An 11,381-nucleotide genomic window follows, 5' to 3' on the forward strand; every position below is an offset into this window, starting at 1 on the left:
GACTTTTATTGCTTACTGCTGTAAAATGTAACTGTAAGACAACTAGCCTCGGATGCTATTGCGGATCCCTGCTGCACATCTTTATTGCTTCTTCCAGTGAAATGTGAACTATAACCAATTCTTATTAACGCTTGCAGCTTACTACCCGCTAATCCCTGCAGCTGCCTACATTTCTCAATTCTATCTGCCGGGACGGATGTATGGAAAAATATTTAGTACCACACTCAATGTCCTCTACAGGATCCTCCCGGGCCCCACCTACTGACTCCCAGTGTTGTTATTCCTCTGACTCTGATCGTTCTGTTACCCGCCTGACCTCACAAAACAAAAGATAGGCAACAAATACGCCCAGATCATCCAAAATGAAACCAGCTGATATTGCCGCAGTCATAGGTCCAATGCTGGATGAGAAACTAGCTGGTCTCAAGTCTTCTATAGATTCTACCCTTGCCTAGCTCACCCAGCACTCCCAACGCCTGGACACCGCAGAACAGAGAATCTCCTCCCTCGAGGATGACCTGCAAGCTGCTCAAACCACAGTGGCATCGCATTCCAAGGAAATCCATGCCCTATCCGATAAATAAGACTATTTGGAAAATCGTAATCGTCGTAATAATTTGCGGGTGGTGGGCATACCGGAGTCAATCCGGGATCATGAACTCATGGATCTCCTGGCTTTCTGGTTACCAGAACAGCTGGCGTTGGACCTCAAAGGATCACCACTGGCGATTGAAAGGGCACACAGAATTGGCCCTGACAGACCTAACCCTACTGGTAGACCCTGCCCAGTCATCATGCGTATTCTGAACTACGCCGACAAGGTTAAAGTCTTGGAACACTACAGAAGAACCGACAGCATTACTTACAAGGGGGACCGTCTTCTCATCTTCCAAGACTTTTCTAATCTGGTGGCTTCTAGACACAGGGACTTTGCTCCTATTTGCAAGCATCTTATTGATTCTAAAATGAAGTTCTCTTTGCTTTACCCGGCTCGCCTTCATGTGTTTGGGGATGGCCAGGGCTCATTTCTCTATTCCTGAAACTTGAATGTGGTGTCTGGTGTCCCTGGGCGCTTGGAGGCCTACTAATGTTTGCTCTTGCATTTGGTTATTGCTGAATATTTGCTGCAACATGTGTTTTTTCTTGCTGAATAGTTGTATTGTCTTAGCCGCAAAGTATCTGATAGGCTTCGATTCATGGTTTCATTGTTCTATTTGTTAATTTTAGTATTGCTCTATGTACCTGCCCGTTTTCTTGCCATATATGACTTACCACACTGTTTAGGCCCAATTCCAACTGGCAGATAAACAGTGTTGAGCCTCTTTAGTAGTTTAATTTGAGACCACCTTCTAATATCATGTCCTGTAGGTCTTTTTACATTACCAACACATGATTTTTTTCAGTAAGCCAATACAGTTAGGAAACTTTTTTATTAGCTTACCTGTAGATAGAAGTAGAAGAGGGCAAAAAAGTGCATGTGTCTCACATACAGCCATACCGCACTGGATAGGCCCAATCTTGTCTGGTCTTGGAAGCTAAGCAGTGTTGGGCCTGGTTAGTACTTGGGTGGGAGACCACATGGGAACACCAGGTGCTGTAGGTTTTTTGGGGCTAGGAGATAGCACCCACCGGTGAGCGCTAATTCATGCTGCAGACGGCTGAATATTGTTACTATGCCCCACCAACTATTTTCACAACCTTTTTTAACCCTTTCAGGTCCATCATCTAGTCAGGCTCAACAGCCATAGCGCGCTAGTAGTAGAGCCAGTGGTGAGCCACTTTACAATAAGAATATTAACATCAGTCAATGTAGACAATTTTTGAATAATAAAAAAAATTACAATTAATTTAAACATATAAAGCAGACTGAATTGAAAAAATAAATTGGACTGTTAAGGGGGAGGGGCACCAAATTTCAATTTGCATCCAGGAAACTGGGATTAATTTCCGCCTCTGCTTGCGGGTGCTAGAAAGATAAAGCTTTATGGATTCCACCAGGAAATATGCTTTCTTCTAGGGAACCGGGATTATCAGCGAACAGTTTGTAGTCAGCCTAAATGCTACCATGACAGGGAGACAGTAACCGCTATAGTGGTTCTGCATAAGATGTATAAAGTCTAGAATGGGGACGTTGTCTGCAGCAACCAAACACCTATCTATCAATCAAATATCAACTACATTCCATAAAATGATAGGTAGAAGTTTGGTTGCTATGGGCAATTTCTGCACTCTAGGAGGTTCTATACAAAGTCCCCAAATTCTGGTTATAGCCCTGTCTCTGTACCTAATACAGGTTCTCCATTATACATATATCAAAGGCATTGTGAGCACCAAATATGTTGGCAATCCAAAATCCTTGCCATCTGCCTGAAGTGAGACTGTTCTCTGGTTAATGTGGAGAACTAATCTCACTGAGGGCTGCCACTAATAATTGTCACTCCCTGTATTTCCTGCATATTCATATGGATTTCCCAGTTATTTATATAGAATAATAGATGTTTTGCAAATTAAGCTGAAAGTTGTCAGCACTGTCTCACAGCAAGTCTCACAGCACATTTACACTGTTCTAACGTAACAATAACAAAATGAATATTGCGTTGGTCCATGGTGGCTGTTCCACTACCAATTCATATAGAACTGGGCTCCCGCACAAACCTGCTCTCACCGAGTCCCTAGACGCCCCTGTCTTTATCCCTGACATACAGCAGGTCCCCCGGGGCTGCTCACCACCTGAGAGACAAAGCGCGGAGGGCAGCGGAGTCGGGAAGCCCATCCAAGGGATTCTGCTGATTGCGGCCTATCCGCGGCGCCGAAGCTGGCGACTCGATTTCAGGCCGGGGATCGGGCTCCGTTGCGGGCGTCGACGCCGGAAATCTCACCAACATGCCCCGCTGACCTCCAGAGACCCCTCCGACCTCACCCGCCCCGCTGGAGACCACTCGCTAGCGGCTGGGGTGCCGGGGGACTATATCCTGGGTGGCGGCAGTTGGCGTCCTGCACGTGACGCCAGAGCCGCGGCCTGGATCTCACACACACGAGGGACCCGGGCTCCGGACCTGCGGCTGCACGCCTGATCCGCACCCTGCAGACATTCTGGCTACTCTGACTGGGCACGCTGTGGTAAGAGCTCCTGCTTGGAGCTATATTCTTCTCCCCTGCCCCACCATTCTGCCTAGTAAGGGCGTCAGCCATCTTGGTGGGGGCATAGGGAATAATATATATTTGCTCTGCACCCTGGCTGTCCCCCTTGATCCCCCCTCTACCATACCACAGGATTGAATATCTTTTAGGAGCAGGGGAGGTGTAACCCACTTAAGGGTTGCCCCCCTAAACCTCACTGAGACCCAGTATGACTTGCCTGCTGCTCTACATATAACACTGCCCAGAACCTACACACTGTGAGGCTGCCCCCCTCGCTATACACAGCTTGTCCAAATCATCTCTCTCCCTCTGTTAGGGAGAAGTGCTGTGTATACAAAGCAATGTAAAAGTACAATACTCTTACAAGACCTGCCTAGCATGGATATTCCCACTGCACACCTGAATGCTGACTTTTATTGCTTACTGCTGTAAAATGTAACTGTAAGACAACTAGCCTCGGATGCTATTGCGGATCCCTGCTGCACATCTTTATTGCTTCTTCCAGTGAAATGTGAACTATAACCAATTCTTATTAACGCTTGCAGCTTACTACCCGCTAATCCCTGCAGCTGCCTACATTTCTCAATTCTATCTGCCGGGACGGATGTATGGAAAAATATTTAGTACCACACTCAATGTCCTCTACAGGATCCTCCCGGGCCCCACCTACTGACTCCCAGTGTTGTTATTCCTCTGACTCTGATCGTTCTGTTACCCGCCTGACCTCACAAAACAAAAGATAGGCAACAAATACGCCCAGATCATCCAAAATGAAACCAGCTGATATTGCCGCAGTCATAGGTCCAATGCTGGATGAGAAACTAGCTGGTCTCAAGTCTTCTATAGATTCTACCCTTGCCTAGCTCACCCAGCACTCCCAACGCCTGGACACCGCAGAACAGAGAATCTCCTCCCTCGAGGATGACCTGCAAGCTGCTCAAACCACAGTGGCATCGCATTCCAAGGAAATCCATGCCCTATCCGATAAATAAGACTATTTGGAAAATCGTAATCGTCGTAATAATTTGCGGGTGGTGGGCATACCGGAGTCAATCCGGGATCATGAACTCATGGATCTCCTGGCTTTCTGGTTACCAGAACAGCTGGCGTTGGACCTCAAAGGATCACCACTGGCGATTGAAAGGGCACACAGAATTGGCCCTGACAGACCTAACCCTACTGGTAGACCCTGCCCAGTCATCATGCGTATTCTGAACTACGCCGACAAGGTTAAAGTCTTGGAACACTACAGAAGAACCGACAGCATTACTTACAAGGGGGACCGTCTTCTCATCTTCCAAGACTTTTCTAATCTGGTGGCTTCTAGACACAGGGACTTTGCTCCTATTTGCAAGCATCTTATTGATTCTAAAATGAAGTTCTCTTTGCTTTACCCGGCTCGCCTTCATGTGTTTGGGGATGGCCAGGGCTCATTTCTCTATTCCTGAAACTTGAATGTGGTGTCTGGTGTCCCTGGGCGCTTGGAGGCCTACTAATGTTTGCTCTTGCATTTGGTTATTGCTGAATATTTGCTGCAACATGTGTTTTTTCTTGCTGAATAGTTGTATTGTCTTAGCCGCAAAGTATCTGATAGGCTTCGATTCATGGTTTCATTGTTCTATTTGTTAATTTTAGTATTGCTCTATGTACCTGCCCGTTTTCTTGCCATATATGACTTACCACACTGTTTAGGCCCAATTCCAACTGGCAGATAAACAGTGTTGAGCCTCTTTAGTAGTTTAATTTGAGACCACCTTCTAATATCATGTCCTGTAGGTCTTTTTACATTACCAACACATGATTTTTTTCAGTAAGCCAATACAGTTAGGAAACTTTTTTATTAGCTTACCTGTAGATAGAAGTAGAAGAGGGCAAAAAAGTGCATGTGTCTCACATACAGCCATACCGCACTGGATAGGCCCAATCTTGTCTGGTCTTGGAAGCTAAGCAGTGTTGGGCCTGGTTAGTACTTGGGTGGGAGACCACATGGGAACACCAGGTGCTGTAGGTTTTTTGGGGCTAGGAGATAGCACCCACCGGTGAGCGCTAATTCATGCTGCAGACGGCTGAATATTGTTACTATGCCCCACCAACTATTTTCACAACCTTTTTTAACCCTTTCAGGTCCATCATCTAGTCAGGCTCAACAGCCATAGCGCGCTAGTAGTAGAGCCAGTGGTGAGCCACTTTACAATAAGAATATTAACATCAGTCAATGTAGACAATTTTTGAATAATAAAAAAAATTACAATTAATTTAAACATATAAAGCAGACTGAATTGAAAAAATAAATTGGACTGTTAAGGGGGAGGGGCACCAAATTTCAATTTGCATCCAGGAAACTGGGATTAATTTCCGCCTCTGCTTGCGGGTGCTAGAAAGATAAAGCTTTATGGATTCCACCAGGAAATATGCTTTCTTCTAGGGAACCGGGATTATCAGCGAACAGTTTGTAGTCAGCCTAAATGCTACCATGACAGGGAGACAGTAACCGCTATAGTGGTTCTGCATAAGATGTATAAAGTCTAGAATGGGGACGTTGTCTGCAGCAACCAAACACCTATCTATCAATCAAATATCAACTACATTCCATAAAATGATAGGTAGAAGTTTGGTTGCTATGGGCAATTTCTGCACTCTAGGAGGTTCTATACAAAGTCCCCAAATTCTGGTTATAGCCCTGTCTCTGTACCTAATACAGGTTCTCCATTATACATATATCAAAGGCATTGTGAGCACCAAATATGTTGGCAATCCAAAATCCTTGCCATCTGCCTGAAGTGAGACTGTTCTCTGGTTAATGTGGAGAACTAATCTCACTGAGGGCTGCCACTAATAATTGTCACTCCCTGTATTTCCTGCATATTCATATGGATTTCCCAGTTATTTATATAGAATAATAGATGTTTTGCAAATTAAGCTGAAAGTTGTCAGCACTGTCTCACAGCAAGTCTCACAGCACATTTACACTGTTCTAACGTAACAATAACAAAATGAATATTGCGTTGGTCCATGGTGGCTGTTCCACTACCAATTCATATAGAACTGGTAACCCCATCGCCAAGGGGCCACGCCCGATAGCCATGCAATAACAGCCACGGGTGGGGGGGGGGGGGGGGGAGGGGGAGGGGGAGTGGGATGGGATGGGTTTCTTTTGTCTCAGGTTCCCAAGCCTGTATGTGGGTCTCTTTGTCTCAGGTTCCCAAGCCTGTATGTGGGTCTCTTTGTCTCAGGTTCCCAAGCCTGTATGTGGGTCTCTTTGTCTCAGGTTCCCAAGTCTGTATGTGGGTCTCTTTGTCTTAGGTTCCCAAGCCTATATGTGGGTCTCTTTGTCTTAGGTTCCCAAGCCTGTATGTGGGTCTCTTTGTCTCAGGTTCCCAAGCCTGTATGTGGGTCTCTTTGTCTTAGGTTCCCAAGCCTGTATGTGGGTCTCTTTGTCTCAGGTTCCCAAGCCTGTATGTGGGTCTCTTTGCCTCAGGTTCCCAAGCCTGTATGTGGGTCTCTTTGTCTTAGGTTCCCAAGCCTGTATGTGGGTCTCTTTGTCTTAGGTTCCCAAGCCTGTATGTGGGTCTCTTTGTCTTAGGTTCCCAAGCCTGTATGTGGGTCTCTTTGTCTCAGGTTCCCAAGCCTGTATGTGGGTCTCTTTGTCTCAGGTTCCCAAGCCTGTATGTGGCATTCTTTGGCTTGCTGATGGTCTCAATGACTCTGGTCCCTGATGGTGATTCTTCATCCTCTTCAGCTGCTATTAAAATGTCAAAATGAAACCATTAGTAATAGATAGTAATCAGTATGTATGTATGTGTATATATATGTATATATATATATATAGTTATTTATTAACAGTTTCTTATGTAGCACACACACATTCTGCAGATCCCTTGGCACTCTTAGGGCGGGATGCACTAACATCCGCAGCCCCTCCCCACCGCACATCACCGGCTACCGCATAGATATTTATCGCTTATGTACTAACATGCAATAATTATCGCCAAGGACAGCTCTTGCGTTAAGCTGCCCTTTGCGATACGCGGGGGCGATGTGGTAGCGGTGCCTGGCGGCTCCCCCTCCTCCCTTACCTAGCTAGCTGTGGGGCCAAGGGCTCCATCTCCTCCTCCCTGCACCGGGAAGAGGATGTAGGGGCTAGGGAGGAGGAGGTCACTGGTTTGGGCAGCACAGCACTGTGCTGCCTGGACTCAGGGGAGGGGGGGGGATGGCAGAGATTTTTGCAGGGCGGCGTGGGTCGCTACAAGAAGCCTACAGCCTTATATGGGGTATGACCAAGTTTTACTGATGATACCCCACATCGTGGTAACCTGGTGATCGGGTGATCTCAAACTTTTCCTAATCTCCTCTCCCCTTTCTGCTCTCAATTAGGTCTTACTGATCCCTGGCGCATATTTTGCCCTCTACAGAAAGACTTTTCGTTTTATTCACACCCACACTCATGCTTGGTCTAAATTTTGTCACTGATAATTCAGCTCAAGCTGACAATCATTCTATATATTGGAATGCCTCAAAAGCGGTCCTTAGGGGCCATATTATGTCATACGTCCACTCCAAATGGAAAAAATGTACCTCCCAGCTGAATACCCTTAGTACTGCACTGACCCTGGCCTATAACACCTATAAGTATACCCCTACCCATAGAGAGGAATATCTGTCTGCAAAACAGATATACGACACCTTCCTTACGCAACAGGCCCAATCCTCTCATGATTATTATCGTAATAAATTACATAGGTTTGGCAACAATTTAGGGAAACTCTTAGCAAACCTGATAAAGGGACCTCGCTCCCACACATGGGTCAAGGCCATTGATCATGTAGGCACTCTTCTCACCGATCTGCAGCAAATTTTCTAATTTCTATAGCTCCCTCTACTCTCTGGAACCCTCTGACTCACGTGAGAGTGAGGCATTCCTCGCAGCAACTGAGCTACCCACATTGACTCAGGAGGAGAGAGAGCTATTAGATCGTCTGGTCACGGAGGAGGAGGAGGTCTTAAACACCATTAAATCCCTGCCCAACGGCAAAAGTCCTGGACCAGATGGCTTTGGGGCAGAATTCTACAAATTATTGAAAGGAGACATTGCGCCCACGCTGACATTATTATATAATTATCTAATAACAACCGGAGACATGCCCCTTAGATTTAATGAGGCTAGGATCATAGTCCTATTGAAACCAGGCAAAGACCCTACCTTAATGGGATCCTACCACCCAATCTACCAAGACTAAAATATTAACCAAATTGATGGCTAACCCTAACCGTCTACAAAAATGTTTGCCTTGCCTGATCTCGCCTGCCCAGTTAGGCTTTGTGAAGGGTAGACCGTCGGTGATGGGCGTTCGCGCAGCCATTGCAGCAATAACGCATACCCGCCTTCACAGCCTCCATAATAACATACTTATGAATTTAGATGCCGAGAAGGCTTTCGATAAAATCTCCTGGTCACATATTCATAATGTGCTCTCTCGGCAGCTCTTTGGTGGACCTTTCCGGGGGCTAGTTCAGGCGATGTACACTTCCCCAACAGCCCAAGTGATGGTCAATGGCATTGCCTCTCTGTCCTTTTGTCTTGAACGAGGCACAAGGCAAGGCTGCCCCTCTCGCCTTTACTCTTTAATTTAGCACTTGAACCACTTATTAGGCACATTGTTTCCTCCCCCAACCTTTCCGGTATAACAATAGGCAGCAGAGAACTAAAGGTTATCACTTTTGCGGATGACATCCTTCTCTTTTTGTCTAACCCAAAACACTATGTTCCCTTTCTCATAGACATCATTACACGCTTCTCCTCATTTGCTGGCTTTTCCATTAACTTTAATAAGTCAGAAGCTCTGACCATCTATGGTCAAGTGAGATCAGATTGAACCACTCCTTTTCCTTTCAGATGGGCCCCCACCTATATCACATATCTGGGCTTTGCCACCCCATCCTCATAACAACATATACACGTATAAGATTACTCCAGTGATCCTTAAGATCCAAACGGAGCTTAATCTGTGGCAGAACCTGCCACTAAATCTGTTGGGAAGATGTAATTTGTTTAAAATGGCCAGCTTTCCGAAGTTGCTTTATGTGCTGCAAATGACTCCAGTTCTGCTTTCTAAGTTTGATATTTCTTCACTCCATTCTATGCTTTCTAAATTTATTTGGAACTCTAAAAGACCTAGAATCAGACTCTATAAGCTGATGCAGACAACTCAACGTGGTGGTGTCAATTTGCCTAATATAAAGTACTATAATCTGGCCTGCATTCTCCGCTTTGCGGTAGATTGGGTCAATGGCACTGCCATTTTCACTGATGCGGCTCTAGACTCACAGTTATGTGCCCCACTTTCGCTTAGCTTTCTTCTGCATGCACGCCCATCACAATTAAAATCACCTCAATTTGATAATCCCTTATTATCATCTACTATTTATGCTTGGAGACGTGCAAGAAAATCTTTAGGCCTACAACATTTTTGTTCCTTGTCCCTCTCTTTGATTGGAAACCTGGAGTTTCAGAGGGGGGAAGCCGGATCACCTTTCACGATGTGGCAGTCCTCTGGAATTTCAAGTTTAAGACATTTGCTTAACACCTCTAACACCCCACTTACATTCGAGGAGGCGATGCAACGGTTCAATCTCTTACCTAGCCATGCATTCTCCTATATCCAAGCTACCCACTACCTACAATCGATCCTTACCAAATACGGCCTCAGGACATCACAAATCCATTAGACTCAGTAATTCGCACTAAAACACATTCTATTTCCACTATATACGGTCGTATACGCCCGGAACTAGATCCTGATACAGATCTCCCAGCACTTACTAAGTGGGCTTCGCAGTCCTACTCTCTTAACTCCGAAGCCATTTTAGACACTTTCTTAATAAAACTCATCCCAGCCAGTTCATACCAAGAAATGTTATATAAAAATTTTCGGTACTTATGTAGTATCTGGGCTGCCGATTTTGTGATTGTATGCCTTACCTTAAGGCATACAATCAGATGCGATGCGATTCGATGCGATTTTGCATAGGATTCAATGTTAAGAAGGTCCTGTTCATTTCCCCACTATCCAAGTGGGCATAGAGTTGATTTTATATAGCGTGGCGAGTGCAGCGAGCCACCGAGCCCGAAGCGTGGCGAGTGAAGCGAGCCCCTCGAGGCGACGCATATTTCTTAAAAAGTATTCTGGGTACTTATGTAGTATCTGGGCTGCCGATTTTTGGATTGTATGCCTTAAGTTAAGGCATACAATCAGATGCGATGCGATGCGATATCGCATCGCATCGCATCGCATACAACCAAATCGCATGCGATCCGATCCGATGCGATGGGCCCGATTTTTCACCTATTGCACCTAATTTTTAATTTAGGCTTTGGCACAGGTGGCAAAAATTGGGAGAAAGGGTATTTTAGGAGGTTAGGGAGGAGTAAAATCTGAGGGTGTTTGAGAGGAGAAAGTGCTTGTTTGAGAGAGGTGATTTTGGAGGAGATTTGGATACAGATATGGCTACAGCTTCCATGTCAGCAGCTGCGTCGTCGCCAAGGCTCTTTACATTGCCGCAGACTGAAGAAGCTGCTGTTCTTTTCCTGCAGCAACATGGCCTTCTGCCCACCACAGCCACCTGTGACAACGGGCATCCCATGCGCCTGAACATGGCTGACCAAAAGTGGCGGTGTTATATAAAGGCTTGCGGCAAGAAAAAAAGTGTCCGTGCTGCGCTGTTTAGTCCTGGGTGCCGGCTCCCTTTTGTGACAATTGTCCGTTTCATATATTTGTGGAGCCAGGAGTTGACATCAGTGACCTTGTGCCAAAAGGAACTGAATCTGTCAATCAAGACAGTGGTCGCATATAATGCGTTTATGCGTGAGGCCTGTGAGCAGGATATTCTTGCTCAGCCGCAGCGCAAGATTGGAGGCCCAGGAAAAGTGGTCGAGGTGGATGAGACTCTTTTTGTCCGTCGTAAGTCCAATGTGGGCCGACTACTTCCCCAGCAATGGGTGTTCGGCGGTGTCTGCAGAGAGACTGGGCAATGCTTCATGCTGCCAGTTGCCCAGAGAGATGCTGCAACCCTGATGGCTGCTATTGAAGCTAACATCGAACCTGGATCCACTGTCATGTCGGATTGCTGGCGAGCATACCGAACCAGGGATTTGGAGGCGGCAGGCTACACTCATGCCAGGGTGAACCACCGCTTCAACTTTGTGGATCCAGAAAGTGGGGCACACACCCAGAACATAGAAC

At 46.1% G+C, this 11,381-nt stretch overlaps 2 pseudogenes; both read left to right on the forward strand.

Moving 5' to 3' along the window:
* Window positions 1–1,484: 1,484 nt before the first annotated feature.
* Window positions 1,485–1,603, forward strand: LOC146024674 (5S ribosomal RNA; annotated as a pseudogene).
* A 3,430-nt stretch (window positions 1,604–5,033) lies between these two features.
* Window positions 5,034–5,152, forward strand: LOC146024675 (5S ribosomal RNA; annotated as a pseudogene).
* Window positions 5,153–11,381: the final 6,229 nt, after the last annotated feature.

This window comes from Crinia signifera, chromosome 7 (genome assembly GCF_055691185.1).
Source record: "Crinia signifera chromosome 7, ASM5569118v1, whole genome shotgun sequence".
Taxonomy (NCBI): Eukaryota; Metazoa; Chordata; class Amphibia; order Anura; family Myobatrachidae; genus Crinia; species Crinia signifera.